This window comes from Pinus tabuliformis, chromosome J (genome assembly GCF_031772625.1).
Source record: "Pinus tabuliformis cultivar Carrire ecotype Pingquan chromosome J, CPIR1, whole genome shotgun sequence".
NCBI lineage: Eukaryota > Viridiplantae > Streptophyta > Pinopsida > Pinales > Pinaceae > Pinus > Pinus tabuliformis.
The window spans coordinates 11952131-11974954 of NC_142295.1; the positions used below are offsets into that span (position 1 = coordinate 11952131).

General features: G+C 41.8%; 1 pseudogene; it reads right to left on the reverse strand.

The window, feature by feature from the left end:
- LOC149225182 (soluble starch synthase 3, chloroplastic/amyloplastic pseudogene) overlaps nucleotides 1-16261 on the reverse strand; it is a 61383-nt pseudogene extending 45122 nt beyond the window's left edge.
- Between the last annotated feature and the right edge of the window lie 6563 nt (nucleotides 16262-22824).

Genomic DNA, 22824 nt, shown 5'->3' on the forward strand with positions numbered 1-22824 from the left:
GGTAGGTGACAGCCACGACTTGCGGTTGATGGCCATATGCAAGTTCATCTCCATCAAGATCCAAAAGATCTTGTTTTCCTTTATCCATTGAGGATCCTTAGTCGCCCACAATGAAGCGTACGTCGTGTCTAGTCAATTTAACATCTTAAATTGCTCTACATAAATTATCAATCTGGGTATCGTAAACTGATGAAGTGTGGTGCACCATATGTGCTTAGTTAACCTTTTTCTTACTTCATTGTTTTATAGTTTTTTGTTTTGTTTTGGGGTTTTGTTCTTGTTGATCTCTTAAAGTGTCTAATGCAAATGGAAATCCTATTCCTAAGTCTCTAGAAGGCAAGTATGGATACATATTTTAAGGCAATTATGTCCTCTATAATGATTTCCAGAACTTAACACTTCAGAAGGTCTTAGAATATACTAGTGATGACAGTAATGCTTGAACAAGAATGAAAAATGTGCTACTATTTAAACCAGTAAATAATGGACTACTGATCATGAAACTATTATCTCTGTTGCTATCTAAATATAGAAAAGTGATTTAAGCTACTGCACTCAAAGAAATAAAAAATTGCAAGGAAAGTAAAACTAAAATCAAATTGCACATTCATAATTCGATCCCTCGCCAGTAGTCCCGCTATGGCTTTTGGAGGTAACCGTCAATGATATGAGCAATTTAATATCTAATTGCAGAAAAGTAAAACTAAAATCAAATTACACATTCATAATCGGATCCCTCACCGGTAGTCCCGCTATGGCTTTCGAAGGTAACCATCAATGATATGAGTAATTTAATATCTAATTGCAGAAAAGTAAAACTAAAATCAAATCACAAATTCATAATTCGATCCCTTTCCAGTAGTCCCGCTATGGCTTTCGGAGGTAACCATCAATGATATGAGCAATTTAATATCTAATTGCAGAAAAATAAAACTAAAATCAAATCACACATTCATAATTCGATCCCTCGCCAGTAGTCCCGCTATGGCTTTCGGAGGTAACCGTCAATGATATGAGCAAGTTGATTTCTAAACTAACTAATAAAGCAAGTAAAGAAGACTGAAATCAAAATAGAACTGGAATTAAAAAAAATAAGAAAAGCAAAGTTAGCAGAGAGGTTAATCTCATGTCACTAGTTGATGCAAAAACATATAAAGAAAAACTAATCTACAATCAACCAGTTGAACACACTTACATGAATTAAAATTGCATGAATGAAAAATCTAAATTGTCAAACTTGAAAGCAATCAAATGACATAATGAAATCAAAGCAAAATTACAAAATGAAATCTACTCTACCTTACATTCTAATATGCTCCATGACATCTACTTTACATCTCCTTCCATGTTGAGAACATCAAATATTTATTCAAATTCTTCAAAATTAAAAAGTACAACAAATCTCTCCAAAGCTTTCTAAAGCCATCAAGGGAGAACTACAAACTCCAAGCTAAATAACTAAAAGACAAGCCAAGCTAATGAAGGAGAGAGATCTCTTATTTATACAAAAATATGAGAAGTCATCTCATTAACGAGAGTCCATGAATCTCTCCCTCTACCTCTAGAGTCCTAATCAAAATAGGAACTGATAAGACACATGTCTTCTTAGAGTTACAATATAATTAGGATATGTGACACATATCCTCATGATCCCCTGATTCTTTCCACTCAAATTCGAATTTGGCCTTAGAGTGCCACATAAGGGTCTTCTAGAAGCCTCCTTTCAACCTACACATGTCAACAATCTCAACCCATTTGTTAGGTATAAGCTTATGCACATTATTTTCTAATTTTTAACCACAAATTCACTTAAAAAGCTTAGAATTAATAAAGTTTGAAAAAACATAAATGTGGCCCAATGATAATGAAAATCGGATGAATGTGGTGACATAGTAGTGAAATGGAGATGAAATGGAGGTGATATAATGGACATAATAGTGAAAGTGTAATGGAAATGAATGACATTTTCAAGACTCAACACTTCGCTGCCTCTGGTAGGTTCGATGCGACTGGAGGAAACTGACTGTCTTCGGGTAGCTCCCATGCTACCAGCACTATGGACAGCAAGAGCCATGCATAGTGGAATGGCTTGCTAAGATCCTTCTCCTTGCGGAAGTATGCGAGGAACTCACCACAGAGGTAGCGCACCCAATTAAATTGAACTACATCCGTGCATTGGGCCACCAAAGCTATGATTGGTGCCAACACTTCATCTGTGCAACACTTCTACATGACCTTCCCTACCAAGATTTGGGTTGCCACTTTAACTGTGGGGTCAGAGATACTCGTAATGGCATAGCCTCGTGACTTGTTTACTAACTTAAACTTTTCCTTCATGGCCTCCGTAAGGGCATGCTCGCCAGCCTTTCCGCCAAACGTCATGGCCGTATTTTCCCCTGTGTATGGCAGATGCCCATCAGCATATCAGTGATGGGTATCGGCTCCTCCAGCCACAGACACCCATCATGTACCAAGTATAGTAGCTTCTTGATTACCACCATTTTGATGGGCACGTGGTTGTAATCCAACACCCATAGCAGGTTGAGCAGTCCTACCTTATTTATGCCTTTCAGCCCTTCCTCGGCTCCAATGGGGTTACTCTAGTATTTTTGTGGAACACTCGGTGCATAAGTTGGTTTGTTGCTAAATGAGGGAACTACTCTATGTTGTTAAATCCTAGTATTCTAATTTCAAAATGGGGACATGCCCCAAATGCGGTCCTTCGAACACAATTTGGTCTAGCAAGAGGGGTGTCTGTGATGAGGCACCTTGATCTTGCCCCTACACGGAGGAACGTACTCAGGTAGCTTAGTGATGGGGTAGACCCCTCAATTTCAACATCCTCTATTTCCACCCCAACATCTTCATCATCCATTGGGATATCCTCAATCTCTTCTTCTTCTAGCTCTAGGTTAATCATCTTGCCCTTTTCCTATGTGGTAGGCTTATATTTCTGTGGGTGTTTTCTGGGAGATGCACACACCGGCTACAGTGTCACAGCCTACTTGCCCTTCTTGTTCTTGAGACCCTCCTTGGTTGGGGTAGGCCTCGGTCTAGGCGACCATGGATACTTCAATACTTTAGTTGGTATCTCTACAAGGCATCTCCTTCTATTGCCATAGCGACCTCTGGAACAGATCCATCGGTTGTCATTGCTTCTGCATCCATGTTTTTTGCTCCTAAAATAATGTCACGGATGATTTTGCGGTCAGTTTCAAGAAATTGATCGAACACTGGGCAATAAATTAGCTTTTCTAGAAATGCGCGGTTCATGCACAACACACAACACAACTCACAATTTCTCAATATGAATTTTTTTTTCCACTAGGCGACCACATGTAATTTATAGGCCATTTTGAATTCAAATCCAAGCGTTACCCCCAAAATTAGTTCATTAATGCTATATTAGCAGCATATTTTCAAACATCTTGCCCATAATTTCCGACTTAAATGCTGCCCCCCGCTCCATTTGGCCGTTTTTTCATTGCCAAATCATGAACAATGACTTTAACGATCACTTTCCGGCTGCTCTGTGTGGATTCTCCCTTGGTACCATAGCTCTCTGCATGTTGTTGTGGACTATGTGACATTCCCTCATTCCACGCAGTTCTCTCCTTACGCAACTCTCCAACCCGGGTAGTGTAGTTTATAGTCCCATGCCTCCTTTCAGCTGCCTGGAGTGCTAAGACTGTGCTTCCCTCATATAGTCACCTAGCTAGATCACCGGTGTATGGCTTCAATCGGCTACCATTCACCTTCCCTGGGAAGGGTTCTCCATTCAATTTAACCAGCTGAACTGCTCCACCATCAGTAATCTCCTTGATGACATATGGCCCTAGCCAGTGCATCCTAAATTTCCCTAGAAATTTATCAAATTTACTGTCATATAACAAGACCAGATCATTTACCTTGAAGGTGCATAGTTTGATGTGTCGATCGTGCCATGCCCTTTCGCACCCTTTTTGAACTTGTTGATGAAATTGAGCTAGAAAGCAGTCCTCCTCAAGCTCTGTTAGCTGCACAAGCCTCTCTTCTAGGGCCCATGGTCCGCCATTCCTATGAGTGCCACTATGCGCAAACTAGGTACAATGTATTCCATTGGCATCATAGCTTCTATGCCATACACAAGTTTGAAAGGCATTTGCCTAGTCAGCTTCTTGCAGGTCATTATGTAGGCACATCCCAGCCATTTCTTTGAGCATTGCAGGCATTCGTCAGTGCGCTCTCTAGTATCTTATTGAATGATTCCACCGTCCCATTGCCCTGTGGAAGATAAGGCATACTTTTCTGATGATACACATGAAATTCTTCTGTCAATGTGCTAATTGTTTTGTTAATAAAGTGCGTACCGCGATCTCTCATCAATATCTTTGGATAGCCAAATCTTGTCAACACATATTCAAAAATAAACTTTGTTGCTATCACGCCTGTATAGTCCTTCACAGGCTACACCTCTGCCCACCTAGTCAAGTGCTCAGTCGTAGTGATGATGTACTGCGCACCTGTCTTCTTTCCTTGAAGCTGAATTGGACTCACAAAGTCAATCGCCCATTTCTTGAATGGTTGTAAAGTCACCTATAGCATCAAAGGCAATTCATCCCTCCACGGCAGCCTGCCAATCCTTTGACATGCGTCACATGCCCTGCAGTATGCTTTCGAATCCTTATGAAGGGTTGGCCACCACAACCCAGTGCGTAGAATCTTCTGTGCAGTCGCTTTTCCTGCGTAATGTCCTCCCACAGCTTCCCCATGAACATCAGTGAGGATACTACTCCTTTCAAACTTCGGTACATAACGTTGTAATATTTCATCAGACCCCATTTTATACAGGTGTCCTATAATGACAGAGAAATCTACCACGCTCACCATTAACTCCTTCTTCTGCTGCCTTTTATACCCTTCTAGAGCATTTCTTGTCATCAGGATGTGTATGATATCATCAAAGTGTCTGTCCGTGATGCGCACTGCAAAGAGTTGTGCGTTAGGCAGCCCCTCCTCCAAATTAGTAGGTTCCTCTCCCATTTCAATGTGCGATAGATGATCTGGTCCTGCATTCAACCGTCCAAGTTTCACAATAACTTCAAAATCATACTCCTTGAACAACAACAACCATCTGTAGATATTCCCCCCCAACACAGGCTTATTGATCAAGTACTTCAATGTGGAATGATATGTATACATCTTAAAGTGTCTGCCCAACAAGTAGTGCCTGAACTTCTGGAGCGCATACACCATATCTAATCCTTCGCACTTTGTCGTGGAATAATTTTTCTCTGCTTTAGACAACTTCCTACTTGTGAACGCTATAGGGTGATCCAGTTCTCCCTCACCATCCTGTGTCAACACAGCCCCCAATGCAATATATGATGCGTTCATGTGCACATGAAATTCCTTCTTCCATTCCGGGAAGACCAGGATTAGGACGGTGACCATTTTCTCTTTTAGCAAATCCAATATCTTTTGACATTCATCATTCCAATAGACCGTAGCAACCTTTTTCAATAATTTCTCCATAGGCGCGATGATCTGGGCATAGCTCTTGATGAACTTCCTATAGTATTCGGTATGCCCTAAAGTTGCACATCACTGTTTCACATTCCTCGGTGCCTCCAAGTTGATTATCACAATGATATTCATGGGGTCTACCATCAATCCTTGTCTGCATACCACATGACCTAGCAGGACCCCAAAAGGGACACAAAATAGACACTTCTTCAAATTGAGCACAATCTGGTATCTCCGACATGTATCTAGCATCAAGCACAGACTTTCCACATGGAATTTGACCAATCCAAACACTATCTAATCATCAATGTATACCTACAAAAATTTATGAATGAATTCCTTGAATGCCGCAATGATTACGCGCGAAAAGATTGCTAGTGGATTCTTCAACCCAAAAGGCATTATGGTATACTGAAAACATCCCCATTCAACCATGAAGGTCATCTTGCTTCTATCCTCAGGCATGATTTTGATTTGATGGTACCCAGAGAACCCATCAGTGAAAGGGTATGCTTCTTGGTTGCCTACATTATCTAGGACCTCATCAGTGAATGGGGTCGAGAAAGGATCATGCACACAAGCGTCATTCAATTTACGGAGATCCATGTATATCCTTATTTATTCATTTTGTTTCTTTTACTTAACCACTATCGGGCTTACACAATCAGATTCTTCCACTGGTTCAATAATTCTTTCCGTGAGCATATTATCTAACTCAGCACATACCCTTTCCTTATGCTTCGGATTAAGGCGGTAAGGTCTTTGCTTTACAGGTTTCGCGTCTCATTTTATGATGATCTTCATGAAACCTAGGTCTCCTAATATTCCCTTCAAATCAGAAAACTTCATGGGGAACAAATCCTGATATTCATATAGGAGCTTAGTGACCTTGTCTACTACTGCATCATCCCAATAGTCCCCAATCTTTGCAAATTTCAGCTCCACATATGTGCCAATGTTGACTTGCCTAGTTTTCAGTGGCGTGATTATGTTTGGATCCTCTATATGTGGACCTTCAACCTCACGGTGACCCTCAGATTCTGGAATATTAATCTTTCTGGGATCCTCGTCTTCTTCTTCAGTGGTCATGTTATAGCATTCCAGTGCATGGTTCAGCTAGGTAGTCCAATCAGGTTGAATCAGGTCCAAAGGATCTTGCAGTATCCTAAAGATCGCTACTTTAACCTCCTGTAGTGCCACGTTAATACATTCAAACCCATCCTCAAAGTTGAACGTCATTAAAAACCCCTAGCAGCAATATGTCCCATTCTTCAATGCCATGTTGGAGCTCTATTTCTAGGTACCAATTCATTGGTATGACAAAACAGATGCACCCATTCAGGCTGGGAATCTGCTCCATAAGCCTTAGTCCATTTGGTTAGGTGATCACGTGGATCATCCATTCCATCATACTTGTCTATTGTTGGCTACGTGGGGCCTGACCCAGGTTTAGCAGTGAGTTTAACCAATTAAATCCTAGTACTACTGGCCCTTTCAGCAACAGTCCATGAAGCTCAGACTGAGGTCTCACCCGAAGTAGTATGGGAGGGTGCTGGAACTAGGTTTTCACACCCTAGGGATGTCTTGATGAGGGTTCTGGAGGTTCGCGATCCTAATCTGCGTGCTACTCCGTGCAGCTTTCTATTCTTTGCAACCTGTGTGCACCTTCGTATTATTCTGATTCGATCCTTACTGTGCTATTATATTAGTGCTTAACTTAGTTTGTGTAGGCCCAATATTATTATTACTTATTCAACTTCTAGATTAATGTGAGTACTTGAAAACAATATAAATGCATAAAGATAACCAGAACATAGAAATATAGATCTACAAATAGACGCACAATATTCTGAATCAATCTTATCTTTATTAATACTCAAGTTTAGTTATAGACCTGACTCCACCCTGTGCACTCAGCTACAGGGGTCCGCGCACTCAGCTGCAGACTCTACTAGGCCTCTGTGCACTCAACTACAGAGCCTCTACCTACCACTACGACCCAATACACTTTAGATTCACTTCTATCTTCTAACCATGCCTTTGCATCTATCTATTACTTGTGAAAAACTAAGACATCCTTTACACTTAGAGCCTCGCTCTATTTATACAATCTCATGGTCCGTGGACCATGGGTAGGCCGACACACTTTACATTAAATTACATTATATTAGGGTGGACAACCCTAGACTCTCACGTTCTGCGCCCGCATTTCGTGGGGTCTTTACATTACACTTGACCAAAATTCGAGCTTCAGGCCCCAAAAACAAACAAACTAAAGTTACTTGTGTTTTCCTTTATGAGAGATAGATGAGAGAGAAGCAGAGAGTACCAACCTCAGTCTTTTGCTTGCCGCCTTGCTTATTTCCTCCCTCCTTTGATGGAGCTTCGCCACTCTTTCCTCACTTGTTCTACTTCAAAGAACACCTGTAGAGTCAAAGCAACATAATACCATCAAAGCATAGAGATATATAACCATAAACAATATAGGATTAGATGTATATTAACCATACAAATGCATACACCAATACAAGATTCAGAAATATACAAGAATATGGAGGAAAACTCAAATAGCTTTATTGATAAAAGTAGTAGAAGAGAGGATTACAACCCAGCGGTCTAACCCAGTGCCATCCTCCCAGCATGAAAGCCCTCTTCACCTCATGAAAAGCTATATCACCCAACACTACAATGTTTCACAGAGAAACCAACAACACTTCTTTACAAAAATACAAAATTCTAGCCCCCCTTGGATCTCTAGGATGAGGGATCCATATATAGATATTTGCAGGTGGGTGAGTCAACTCTTGGGATTTTGATTATTGTCATTTATCTGATATTTCTTGGTTCCACTTGGAGATTGCATGATCTCTTACTCATCCCTGGGCGAATTCAGAGAGGTAAGTGTCAAATGAGCAGTTTCTAGAAGATTCTCTAGGTTTCCACCTAGCAAACTGTCTCTACAATTTGTCTGCTCTCGCTCATCGCACCCTACAGAAGGGCTTTTTAGTATGCATCACACCCTTTGCATGTGACAGGTGAGATGCATCACACCCTTAGCATGGAGCAGTCTGTATGGTCCAGTTTTGACCAGTTCTTAGCAGTTTTTCAAGGAGAACTTCTGGGAAATGATGTAATCAGTTGACCTTGTTCCTTTAGGGTATGATACAACACTTTTAGGGGTTTAAAAGCCCTTGGTTTATCGACATATTTGATTGGGGTTGCAGTGCCCAAATATGTCTAGAATAGTTGCCCCCTAAAGCATGAGGTCGTAAATATTATAATGTCGGGTGAAATGCTTTATCATGAGGATCTGAGGTTTTTCAAAACTAGAAGGTGACCTGTAATAAGATACAATACAATACATTATCTTCGTAATATTTTCATGATCTAGCTGAGGTGGGCATTCCCATGCTCAGCTTTATAAATTCATTTTCATGTACATAGGACAGACAACCGTCTATGTGGCAGACTGATGATTCTGGTAGAGCCATCATCCCTTGGCTTGGATGATTATCTGTGCAGCTATGATGTACATTTGATGTCTTTATTTTTCCTAAATATATCATAGCTCGGATGGATGAAACTAGATCCGAGGTCTTCAAACTCGTTCAATCTTCGCCCGAAGTACAAGTCGATCCATGTGAAAAGATGTTCTGATGTCGAACAAGGAAAGACATCGCTTGATTACCAGCCAATGATGTAAACTGTTAACAGGCACGAGAGGAATCACCAATAATGATGATGAACCTCAAGGTACTGCAGTACAATTCACGTGGTGTGAAAACATGAGTTTATGTTGAACACCACATAAAATCTTTCGGTCGAAGGCCATTGATGTAAACCTATCACCGGAAGTGAGAAACTTGCCATTGAGGCATGCAAGCTTTAAAGTACTGAAAGGGTTGTTCCTAAGTCGACTTCTTGGATAATGAGTTGATGTCGAAAAGAAGTGACCCATCATAGGAGGGCCTTAATGAATCCCACATCTACGCCACAGAACAGAGCAAATGATTTCGTGGAGATGAAAACGATCTGATGATACAAGTTCAGGGTGGCGGTCATGAAAAATGGAGTGTGAAGGTATTGCAGTGGATGAGGCATTCGCTGGGTTGGTGAATTCTCTGAGCAACTTCTCTTGAACATATTGGTGACACTGAAAATGGATTGGTAGCATTAACCCCAAAAAATGGATGGTACGGAGGACCAATGGTGATATGACTGGTGAACGGAATAACCCAACCTGACTCAATCTTGGTGATGGAGTGAAAGTGTTATGTTCAAGAGTGACCTACTACCAATAAAGTTCTTCAATTTTTCTTCCCAATTTTTACCCAATCATTTTTGACCAGTACCTCTTTATTTTTGTCAAGCTTGAGGAGGATAACATATGCTTGTTCTATAATTTTCCCTTTGGGCAAACCTGTCGCTATGTTTTAGCGAGCCTAGCGATAGTGAAACTCGCTCTTGTCTGTAATGGACAAGTTCGTCACTATTGTTTTAACGAGTTTAATGACAAAGATAATGTGTTCCTTTTCAGTTTTAGAGATTCTGAAAAGAGACGAAAAGGTAACTCCAGTAATCCTTTTTCATAGTATAATCCCTTAAGTCCGAAAAAGTATAAAATAATACAAAAGGGATAACTTTTCTGATCACTTTAATGAGCTGAAAAAGACAAGCGCTCGATCTTTTTGTGTAATGATCCCTCAGGTCCAAAAATATTAAAATATAGAGGAGGGATGGAACTTCCAATCACTTTAATGAGCTGGAGAGGCCAATTGCTCGGAAATCTTTTTATATTTTACGAGTCTAAAAAGAGCTTAAAAGAGACTCGTATTTGAGGAACGAGTGATATTTTCGGGTAGTAGTTGGTTCCAGGTAAGGTTTGGAACTTTTCAGTCACAGCAGTGTAAAGAAGATGGCTAACAGAATCACTCGTCGCAGTTGTTCCTCAAAAGGATAAACAATCAAGTGGAGGCGGATGATCGGCTAAAAAGTGGAGGTGATGGTAAGAACACGACCAAGGCTCAAAAGCTAATCATAATGCGATTACAAAGGTTATTTACTGAAAGTGGGTTCATTTTTTAATGAGCTTGAACTCTGGGGGAACATATGCTCATAACTAGGTTTATTTTTTAACGAGCTTCAACTTTGCAGAAACATTGCTTGTGCCAGTCATATAATAAGGATGTATCTCATTAGTAGGTTCATTTTTTAGGGAGCTTTCCCCATGCGCACCTTTGCTTCGGAGCCTTTTATATGTAAGCTAGGAATGACAAACTACTTTCCTAGGGGTTAAAGAACTACTGAGGTTAGGTAGGATAGCTTCTCAATGAGAAACAGTTCCTTTACTTTGTCGTTTCCATCAGTCTCGGCAAAGGTGAATGGTTGACTAGACCAATCACCTAACTTAAGCAATTGAAGTTAGTAAAAACTACGGGATTAGAGTTATGCTGGTTGCTTTTCACTTGTGTACAAAAGGTTTGCATGTCCCTAGGTATAAAGAGAAGTAAAGTTTCCAGGTTACCATATGGAAGTTCTTGCACTTAAGCAAGGCTGTTTCGTCTGCATTTGCAGACAAAACACTTCCTTGGCTCTGTCCATTGAAATAGACAAAGGTGAATGGTGGGAGCTTCCACTCACATAACCTTTGATGAGGGAATCATTTTCCAGTCTAATCCCATTTTCCTAAACGAACGGGTGTGTCAGACTAGTCATATATCCTACGTGGAAACCTACCTTATATCTGGGGTTTTCCTGCTGAAGCAAACTAGGGTGCATGTCCCCTGGGTTTAGTCACATTCACTGAATCACTCGCACTCATCAAGTGGACGGACTAGAGGTTGATGAGACATTCCTTGTGCAAAAAGACCAGTTAGGGATGGCATTTGACTAGTAGCCATGTTTGAACCAGGGAATGAAAGTTGGTCAATGAGCTGGACCATTCTGCCTTCATACAGGAAACACATCACTCGAAAGAGTGAGGAAACAATAGCTCCCATGCTATAAATGTAGTCACACCCAAGGAGTAGATTGTAATATAGAGGCCCTTGGACTACCATCACGTTTAGAGAACAATTTTCCTTCTCAAAGTTATAGGAAAACTTGGAAAGATCCCTAATGGTCGACTGGTTCCTTTGTTGAAGCCTGACAAATTTCAAATCTCAGGCAGAAGCGATGGTGAACAAGTACTTTCCAAGTAGTTGAGGAAGGGATACTCATGGAAGCCCCTTCATCTATGATAGTACCAACCATGATCATTCTGTAAGCTTGTACTATGATTGGGAATGGTACATTAGATGGTAGGTGGGGTCTCCCTAGTAGATTCCAATTGAAAGAAACGACTAGATTGCTTGGAGGAGGGACCGAATAAATGACCAGATGAATCTTTGACGAACTTCCTTCCTACGGTAAATGAATGGGTAGATTTCCCCCATGTTCATTGGATTATGTGTTAACAAAAATAATTTGAACAGTGTTGTTCTCATTCTCTTTAATGACCATATCATATGAAGGTGGACCTTCTGAAGACAAGACTAGGTCGGCTACTGTCTTGCCCTATTGACTTGGTCTGGTGTGGACTCAGAGGGTTTATCTTCAATGATAGGTGCTTCAACCAACAACAAAGGTGCGTCAGTCAGATTTTCAACTAGCGATGGACTCGGCAAGAGTTTCTTGTATCTAGGAGGAAGTCATTGCGGTGAAGCAGGGCAATTATCCAAGAATTTTTTAGCTTCATCCAGGAACGGACAATGGTGGAGGGCATGATCACGTTCACATAGTCTACAAGGAAATTTAGATCTTCCTTTCTGTCCATTGACTTCATTTTCACTAGTTGATGGTGTGCTCTCAACATGATCGTCAGAGGTTGAAGACACCGGATTGTGCAAGTGGGGAGACCAGTCCCTTAAGATCCGCGGGATGCAAGGACAATCTCGATGATAGTGGTCTCCTTTGCAAATGACACATGGAGATTTAGGTTTGGATGGTGTAGTGTGTGGATTTTCGCCAGATGATGCATGGTTGTCCCCTTTCGTTGTTGGCTTCTTCTTCTTCTTCTCCTTCCCTTTCTTCTTCTTCTCAGTTACTTGTTTTTTAGTGTTACTAGCTTCACCAAGCGAAGAGGAGGAAGGAGAGGGAGAAACAAATGAAGTAGAAGGTGGAGGAGCAACTTCAGTATCATCTGGTTTCTGATTTGATTACTAAGGAATTATGGTGTTTTGAATGACAGAGGTCGAGAAAAGCCATACTGGCAGGCCAATTGTGAGTCCTGGAAGGGACAATGTAGCCATGTGTGGAGCACCAACATCTCCCCAAGAAGAGAAAGGATTAGGATTCCCCCCAAGGGGAAATCCTTGATTGGTGGACTCCATTTTCTCAACCTGAGATCAACAAGGGAACAGTGATGTTATTCTGATTAAAATAAATTTGATGACGCTTTGACACAACTTGCTTTTTCAATTTTAAAGAGTCGAGAAAAAGCTAAAGATGACTCTAGTCGCCTTAAATTTTTAATGAGCCTGAAGTGACAAGTGTTCAGATGGACCATTTCTTTTAAGGAGTCTGAAAAGGAACGAAAGTGACTACTCTAGAAATCTAGACAGGGGGATTACCAAACCAATCACAAAACTACAGAATACTTTTTACATACGGTAGTCAATCTTTCTGAATGCTGTGTTCAGTGCATTGCGATCGATAGGGCGGCAGACACGGATTCCTAAGGATAAATGATATAGCCTATTGTGGTCTCCCAATATATACTCGATGGTATATGGGAGCACAAGTCCGTATTGGCACTTGTCGTATCAAGGAGGAGGAATCACCCAACCTACGATTACCAGGCTTTACGACGCCAGAATACATCTCTAGCCTGGACTTCTAGATGTTGTGCGTTAGGTTCCAAAGTGCTTTTATGTTCATTAAGGTTTATTTTACAGTTGATCTTTCTTAAGAAGTTTTCCTTTAAGGTTCACCGCATGATGTAGATGTACAATTCCTAAATATGCAATCTAAGATGATAAACAATTATTTACTTTCTTTTAGCAATGAAAATCCTAGCTACTAAGGAAAGAGAAGTAAAATTCTTTCAACATAGAGTAGAGAGCACACACTAAGATGCACTGTCCTAAATCAATTTCCACATGCAGTCTAAATGCAAATGCACATGTATGCATTTTTTTTTCAGTTTCCTTAATGTGAGAATGACAAAAAGAAAACTAAGTATAGATCTCAACTATCTTTCCTCAAAGAGACACTTTAGCAATTTATTTTCAAAAACAAAAGGAATATTTAGACAACACTTTCAATTTTGACTTGAAAACTTCTTTCGACACTTCAAAGAATTGATGATTCAAATAAAATACAATGGAAAAAGTGTAATCAACTATATAAAATAGGAAGACTTTATGACACTCTTTTCTTTGACTGAAAACGACACTTGCGACACTTTCAAATCAAAAGACGACAGTTCAATTAAGCTACTTTTTGCAAAGGAGGACTGTAAATGATGAAAAATACATAAAACATTCACAATTCCTTATCAATGGAGGTTGAATAATGCAAAGGAAGAGAGTTTCAACAGTGATATACTGATCATAGACAACAAAACTACTAAATAGAGCTGAAAACAATGAAGGAAAAACCAAAATGTAGAGGCACAAACAGTCTCATTCAATCATCGCACCTGTAACACAGGGAAACATGGATACATCTCACCTAAAACACACAGGAGGTGCGATGCATCTAGGTTGCCAATGAGAGACAATGCTATGGTCTAGGGATGAGACTGAGCTTGGTTTTCACTCACAGTTTGTAGCTAAGTTCATGGATTTAAGCTAAACTAATGATAGACAGTAAACACAAAGTATAGGGGCTGATCTAATGAGGTTATTTGAGCTACCACCAGGGCACTTAGGATGTTTGCAAGTCAGATGTTCAGTTCATAAACTAACCCGGAGATTGACTGAAGCAGTGTTGATCTACTTTGCAGTTGCATAGCAAAAGCAGTTCGAAGGCTAGCTGGCTTAACTTCAGGCTCCATCTGTAGTTTATAAAGAAAACAACAGTGACTAACAATCAAACCATTCGCTCCCAAGTGGAGTCGCCATTTTTTTATCAGGAAAATTAGTGTCCATTCAGAGCTGCTAGTCCCAATAATATGGGTAGCTATCTTAGAAACAAACAAACTAAAGTTACTTGTGTTTTCCTTTATGAGAGATAGATGAAAGAGAAGCAAAGAGTACCAACCTCAGTCTTTCACTTGGATCCTTGCTTGCTTCCTCCCCCCTTTGATTGAGCTTCACCACTCTTTCCTCACTTGTTTCACTTCAAAGAACACCTGTAGAGTCAAAGTAGCATAATACCATCAAAGCATAGAGATCTATAACCATAAACAATATAGGATTAGATGTATATTAACCATACAAATGCATACACCAATATAAGATTCAGAAATATACAAGAATATGGAGGAAAACTCAAATAGCTTTATTGATAAAAGTAGTAGAAGAGAGGATTACAACCCAGCGGTCTGACCTAGTGCCATCCTCCTAGCATGAAATCCCTCTTCACCTCATGAAAAGCTAGATCACCCAACACTACAATGTTTCACAGAGAAACCAATAGCACTTCCTTACAAAAATACAAAATTCCAGCTCCCCTGGATCTCTAGGATGAGGAATCCATAAATAGATATTTGCAGGTGGGTGAGTCAGCTTCTGGGATTTTGATTAGTGTCATTTCTCTGATAGTTCTTGGTTCCACTTAGAGATTTCATGATCTCTTACTCATCCCTGTGTGAATTCAGAGAGGCAAGTGTCAAATGAGCAGTTTCTAGAAGATTCTCTGGGTTTCCACCTAGAAAACTGCCTCTGCCATTTGTCTCCTCTCGTTCATCGCACCCTATAGAAGGGCTTTTTAGTATGCATCACACCCTTTGCATGTGACAGGTAAGATTCATTGCACCCTCAGCATGTAGCAGTCTGTATGGTCCAGTTTTGACCAGTTCTGAGCAGTTTTTCAGGGAGAACTTCTGGGAAATGATGTAATCAGCTGACCTTGTTCCTTTAGGGAATGAAACAACAATTTTAGGGGTTTAGAAGCCCTTGGTTTATGAACATATGTGATTGGGGTTTTAGTGCCCAAATATTCCTATAACAGCTGTGCGAAGATCCGCAGCGCACTGCTCTGCCATCTGTTGGATCCACTCTGCTCGCTCGGCTGAATGCTCATTGTCAAGGTCAAATCCATATCTCAGGTCATGCATCACTTTCATTTGTGTGAGTTTTCCTTTGATGCCGGCCATGATGAGGAAGGCCTCATGAATCCAAGGCTAGAAGCGTGCTTTAAGTACCACCTCTTTTTGGCGTGCTACGTCCACTTGCTCCTTCAATGCCTTTGCCTATTGTAGCCTTGCGAGTTGCTGAGTTAGTACCACTGTTTGCGCCATCTCGTGCACACTATCATATTACATTTGAAGCTCCTGTGCCTCTATTTCCAACTGTTGTATGGTGGGGTCCTCCTTTAAGGTTGTGAGGACCCCGAAGGATCCTTCCAACAAAGTGGTACAACTCTGCATTACCTGTTCAATTTCTTCCTGCCCTTTCCAAACATCATCAGCACACTGTTCTCGAACTTCTGGGGGCATGGAGGGTTGCACCTTCAATCGTAGTTCAACAATTTTTAGGTTGAGATCCAACTGGATCCTCATAGCTTCCTCCTTTGCCTCACGGAATCCACTGGCCAATTTGTGGATCCACATTCCTATTGGTAGATTTGTCACAATTTCCAGTTCTGGGATGAGATGACATGCTTCCTCTACGATCTGCTCCAACTGCTAGTTCTACGCCACCACCTCATCACATTCTAGGCTAAGTTGTTTGATGTTGATTCATTGTTCACTTAGCATTTGCACTGCGTGTCCCTCCCTAGCACAGAGTTCGGTTGTCCCTCCGACATGTAGCTGGTATAATATATCCCGCGAAAGGGTAGCCAAGGTTAGGCCAAGTCCCTTGGTCCGGCCTACCATGGCTCTGTCCTATGTGTTGTCTGCTGTCAGTGCTCCTTCTGGCAGCATGACGATGTTAGCCATTTTGTCCCACAACAGATGCTTTGTTGCTGATGTACTAGCGGCACCGTAGACGGCTACCGTTCCCTCTTGTGGGAGCCACACCTAAAGTCCCTGCAGTTGTCCCTGAGTGTCCCCAACACATTCTGCTACTCCGTCATTGCTTCTTAGAGTGCTTCCCTGGTAACCTTGCAAACTTTTTCGCTGATGTCATATAGATCACCCTCTGTCAGTGTAATAGGCTCCCCATCGAATTTGGAAGGCTTGGTCTTCTTCCGTGGCTTTGTTCGTTCTATACCATGTGGTTGTTTCAGTTGTGTAGCTGTTGTGCTTGGGTCCGTACCTTCCGCCATGTCGTCTGTCCCCTGTCCTATGGTCAGGTCCATGCCTATTTTCTCCTGCATTGTGGTGGCCCCAGTTGCTACTGTTTTTCGGCTGCCTTGGTCTTCTCTATGGTGGCCTTCACTGCCTCGCAAGAAGCCCTTACCTCCTCGGAAAACTTCTCGTTCCACTTCTGTAGTGCCAGTAGCTTGGGAGCATCCTTTTGTCTTTGTATCGCTGCCTCATCGCGTGCTACCAGATCTAGGGCATGCCATTCGGGTGGCCATGAGTCGAGCACCATGAAAACAACGTCATCAATTGCAATGAACGGGAGTTTGATCCAGTTCTTCTCTGGATCCTTCCGCACCTTGATATACACATTGTGCATATCGACCTTAAAGTCTACAAAGCTTCACAGACTATCGTATACTGTGGGGGATAGGTGCGACCATTTCTTGATCCACATTCGTACACTTGCCTCCATGAGTATCCAGAAAATCTTGATCTCGCAGATTCACATGGCATGCCTTGTCGCCCAGAGTGACACGTATTTCGCTGCCTCTGGCAAGTCTTGGTCAAGAGGAGGAAACTGACTGTCCTCTGGCAATTCCCCTGCAACCAACAAGATGGATAAGAGAAACCACGCATAGTGGAAGGTCTTACCTTGCTCCTAAGCCTCCTTGCAGTTCGTCAGGAACTCCTCGCAGAGGAACTACACCCAGTTGAACTGTACCCCCTCGGCACATTGTTCGGCCAGCGTGATGACCATTGCTGGTACCTCGTTGCCGTGACATTTTCTCATCACTTTTCCTGCCAATAGCTGGGTGGCTACGCGCACCCCTTTGTCTTGAATGCTAGTAATGACATAGCCCCTCTGCTTCTTCTCCAACCTGTATTTCTTCTTCATGGCTTCTGCGAGTGCCAAGTCTCCGCTTTGGCTAGCTATTTCCGCGGGGTCCCTTCCCATACAGGGAAGGTGAGAAATCCTATGAATAAGCTCTGTCGTGATGGGAATCGGCTCCTCCAACCACAAGTACCCATCATGCACTAGGCAAAGCAGTTGCCTGATGACGAATATCATGATTGGTTCCCAATGAAAGTGTGGAATCCATAGTAAGTGGAGTAGCCTGGCCTCCTCCACCCCGCGCAACCATTTCCGTGGCTGTAGCACTGTAACTGACCCCTCCTTGCTTTGTTTCATAAGTTGGCTAGTCTCCAAATGTGGGAACATTTCGTTGTCCATGAGGTCCCAATCTTCAAATTTCATCATGGGCATGTGACCCAGGACTGAACCCTCAAATAGAATTCCATCTAGGAGGAGTGGGGCTTCGAGTGCGCTCTTAATGGTATCCATGTCTTTGTGTACTTTTTCTTTCCCTTTCTGTGGGGGGACATATTTGGGTAGTTTTGCTGCAGCGTGCACTAGCTGAATGTCTTCCTCCATTTCTTCATCTGGTTCAATCTCTTCTACGAAAGCCTGAAGATCCTCCTCCTCATCATCTGTCTCAATATTAACTGTCTTTCCCTTGTCTTCCATAGATAGTTTACCGAACTACGGATTTCGCAGAGACATATGGACCGGTCCTGCTACCTATGGATCCTTTTTGGGCCTCAGCGTCCGGGGCGATTTAGGGATTTTTGGTGCATCCCCCACCGGCAGCGTAGAGCTCTGTGTGACTCCCTTGGTTGTTGACATCATTCTGATTAGGAAATCTTGTGTCTCCTTCAGTAATGTCTCAAACACTGAACTTGCTCTCACAGCCTCCAAATTCATCAAGTCCATACCCAATTGGTAGCGCAACAACTGAATTCTCAAAACGCCAAGGGTTGTTCAGTGGAGAGCCACCTGTGATTTATAGGCCCTTTTGAATTCAAATTTGACCGTTCCCCCTTTATTTGGCTCATTAATGTGAGATTAGCAGCAGTTAGCCCCAAATCTAGTTCTGACTTCATGTCTTAATTGCTTGTTGCCCACTCCTCGTTGCCTTAAATTGGACATCTTGTCATATACTGTGACTCCAACGGTCACTTCCCAACCTACCTGCACAGCAGCATAGCCCCCTGTGCACGAATGCGACCCGTGTGTCATACTGATCTTGCGTGCAACCTCCTTGTCGTGCAGCACCCATGCAGACTCTTTTATAGTCTTGCACTCTCTTTCAACTGCTTGGAGTGCTAAGACTGTGCTTCCTATGGATAGTCAGGTGGTCACACCACCGATGTGAGGCTTCAAATCACCTTCCAACCCGGTCCATGGGCCCTCCTTAGTTACCCTCATGCCAGTCAATGCCTCACGTTCTTCCTCATGCGGTGCACTCCCCTAGTTACTTTGTTTGATAAGGTGTGGTCACAACCAATCTTCTAATGTGGTGGTATGGCTTCCCATATCTTGTCTTGTCCTTCTATCAATGCGACATGCTTGCGTGATTTCAGTTTCCAGTTTTCTGAATTCCACGTCTATTAACATGCTTTTCTGCTTCAGTCGTACCTGATCTTCTTCAAGTTCTTAAAGCTCAAGGTTCCCTCGTCGAATGGCTTCTTGAATAGACATATGTTCATCGTCGCATGCTATCCAAATTATGGGAGTTATGGTGTGAGGATTCTTTTCCAAAACTATGCCCTCGACTCTACTTGTCGTCTTCGGAATCCTTTCTGTGCTCAGGTTCTTGTGCATGGCCCTATAGGCCCATCAGACCATTGGTACGCATAGGTCCCAATCATTCCATCCCTCCCGGTAAACCTTATTCAGGATTCTGCATACCTTCTGAAATGCTTCTACGTGGAACCTCTATGGGGCACACCACTTTTCATGTTACTGCATCTGGTTTTGATTTTCGATCCTTAGTTTGGGGTGTGCTTGCACAACAATCATCTACACTATTAAATTGGCAACTAGGGCCAAACTTCATGTGGATCAGTTTATTTATGGCAGCTGATATTTTTATTGGATCCCTCTCGTCGAGAGGTGTAGGATTGATCCAAAGATCATCCGATTGTAATAAGTATTTATGGAGATACAAATTTATTTTGTTTATGTAATTATAGTCAAGCCAACCAGCTCTTATGTAGGCTTTAGAAGCCCAACCGACGTGTCTATTCATCATCCTTGTTTTGGTATAAATAGATGAGTATTTAATATCATTTACAGACACGTATTCTTGAGGTGATCTCCTCTCCACGTCTGGGTTTTTGGAGAAGGAGAGAACCAAAAGAATACGCTGGCCTAAAAGGAGCCCCAGCTGCAAGATGATGCCCTACGCTAGTCATGAAGACATATCTACGCTGGTCATGGAGATAAGACATACGCTGATATATATAGGTTATGGAGACAGTCATTACACAAGACAGTCAACGTAGCTGCTCCGTTGTCATATGGAAGAACCACAGTATAATCTTAACGTTGTTCCACAGGCTCTTATACGCTGTCATCTATATGCACAGCAATGAAAAATATATGTATATACGTTGTCATGACTATATCCAACAAAGTCTATACGTAGTCCAAATTACAGTCACGTAAATGCCCTAAACGCTGTAAAGGAGGGAGACCTTGTGCAGTTAATAAATGAAGGCATCTACGCAGTGCATACGCTGTCATGAAGACAATATATGCACCGTTACAGAAACCCTACACGCTGTTCAACGCTGGTTATACACGTTGTTCATGTTATATATATTTACGCGCTGTCCAACGCTAGTTATACACGCTGTTAATACATACGCAGTTCATACATACTCATAAGCAGTCATAATAGAAGTCAAGGTATGGAGCCATTGTAAATTCCTGTAGCCGCAGTCATGTATTGAATCAATACGCAGTTCATAATTGATGAAATACGTGGACATTTCATGCTGTAGCATGCGATGAGCAGTAATATACGCTGCTGTACATAGGCATAGTAATGGTTATATATATATGCTGGACTGAACATGTGATGAGCAGTAATATACGCTGCTGTACATAGGCATAGTAATGGTTATATATATACACTGGACTGTACGTGCGATGAGCAGTAATATACGCTGCTGTACATAGGTTAGATATATACGCTTCAATATGGAACACTGATATATACAAGTCATATTCATTATGGAAAATTGTCATATTGATGATGCATGGAATGCAGATGTATACAAGTTAAGGCATCACATAAATGAACTTAGTCAAGGCAACAAGGTAAGGAACACGCTGTGTGAAACGCTGTCATATAACGCAGTCATAGGCAGCAGCATTACGTGTGATCTGGGTAGCATGATGAATGGGCAGCATTATGAGCAGCATAGGTGCATGCTGACATGGAGCATGGACATCATCATGATGGGCAGCATGATCAATGAGATCATGGACATGAAGGGCAGCATGATTAGAAAAGCATGGTGCAAGATGCAGTGGTGCAACTAGAGAACCAGATGCAACACGATGATAGGTATCAGTTGAAGTAGAATGTCTTCAACTGATCTCATCATTATAGGAGATGATCTATGCTCAGATCTAGATAATTCAAAGTGTTGACTTCTATTGTAAATGTACTATCTCTCTCTCTCTCTCTCTCTGCTGAACTTTGAAGATAAAAGAAGATTTGATCAAAGGGTTTCCCCACACATTGTGGGGTTTGTCCCTGGCTCGCACCATATCTTGTGTCCTCTTGCCTTGGCTTGTTTTCTGTGTTTTATATTTATGTTCTATCTGTAGTTTATTGTAATGCTGATGTGATTGCTAACTGTGAAAATTTAAATAAATTGCTCTAGCATAGAATATACCTAAACTTAACATGGTATCAGAGCTGAGGTGAAGACAATGCCCAAGAAAGAGTGAAAGAGCAATCACCGAAGACAATTGGGACAAGACAAAAGGATCAATGGGTTCCTCATAATTCACCTAGGGTGAAGTCAAGGAAGAAAATGTTATCAGAATGGTGTAGCGGAAGATTCTGATGGTCCATCTTAAGATCACTTCATTGGGAAGTTTGGATCTAAGGGTGGAAGAAAAGGCAGATGCCTTGTTGAAATAAGTTCGGCCGTTATATGAAGGAGTCTTTGAATGGCAGAGACACATCTCTTGATGAAGATAACAATCATTCCTGGGACATCTTCAATGATCAAAAGGAATGACTGGTAATGTAGGTCATCAAGGAAATGGTTGACTCTTCCACAAAAGAAAGGAACCCCTGAATCTCTTTTATGTACCTGATCGCAAGAAGAACCTGATGTCCATCTCAGAAATGGAAGTCAAAGATTATAGGATGGCACTTATCAATGGAAAGGTACGTGTTTGAAAATAGATCTTTCAAAGATGTTTTTGAGTTCAGGGTTGTATCAAGTTACAGGAAGTCCACTGGGGACCATGTCCATTGACTCAGTACCGGAGGTCTGTGAGTCAGATGGTGACTTCGATGCCTGAATTCAAAAGGAAGCATGAAGGTACATGTCTGAAATGTCCGAAGGAAAATATTATAAGGGGACCATTCCCCTCATGCAGCAGGTCCACAGGTTTGGAACAACCCGAGGAGTTTGAGAATCATGATCAAGGAATCTCATATATACAGGTGGAAGAAAGCCCTCTATGGCTTGAAGCAAAACACCTCGGGCGTAGTATGAGAGGATTGATAGCTATCTGATGCAGCTGAGATTCACTAGGAGTGAAACCGATCCAAACCATTACTCAAAGGTTGTGGATAATACACCTCTCATACCGGCACATATGTCTGATGGGTGCAGACCCTCTCATTTGTAGAAGACAGAGGGAGTTGGATTCTGAATATGGGAAGATAAACTGCTAGCTTGTGACTACCTCGAGGATCTTAACTTTCAGAAGTTATATGGTAATGATGTCGGACCAGATTTGGGAAATGCTTCTGAGTTTCATAAACTCATTCACATTGATGTTCTTGGAGAACCTCTGTCCAGACATATGTGTTGCAGTTAGCATGGTGAGC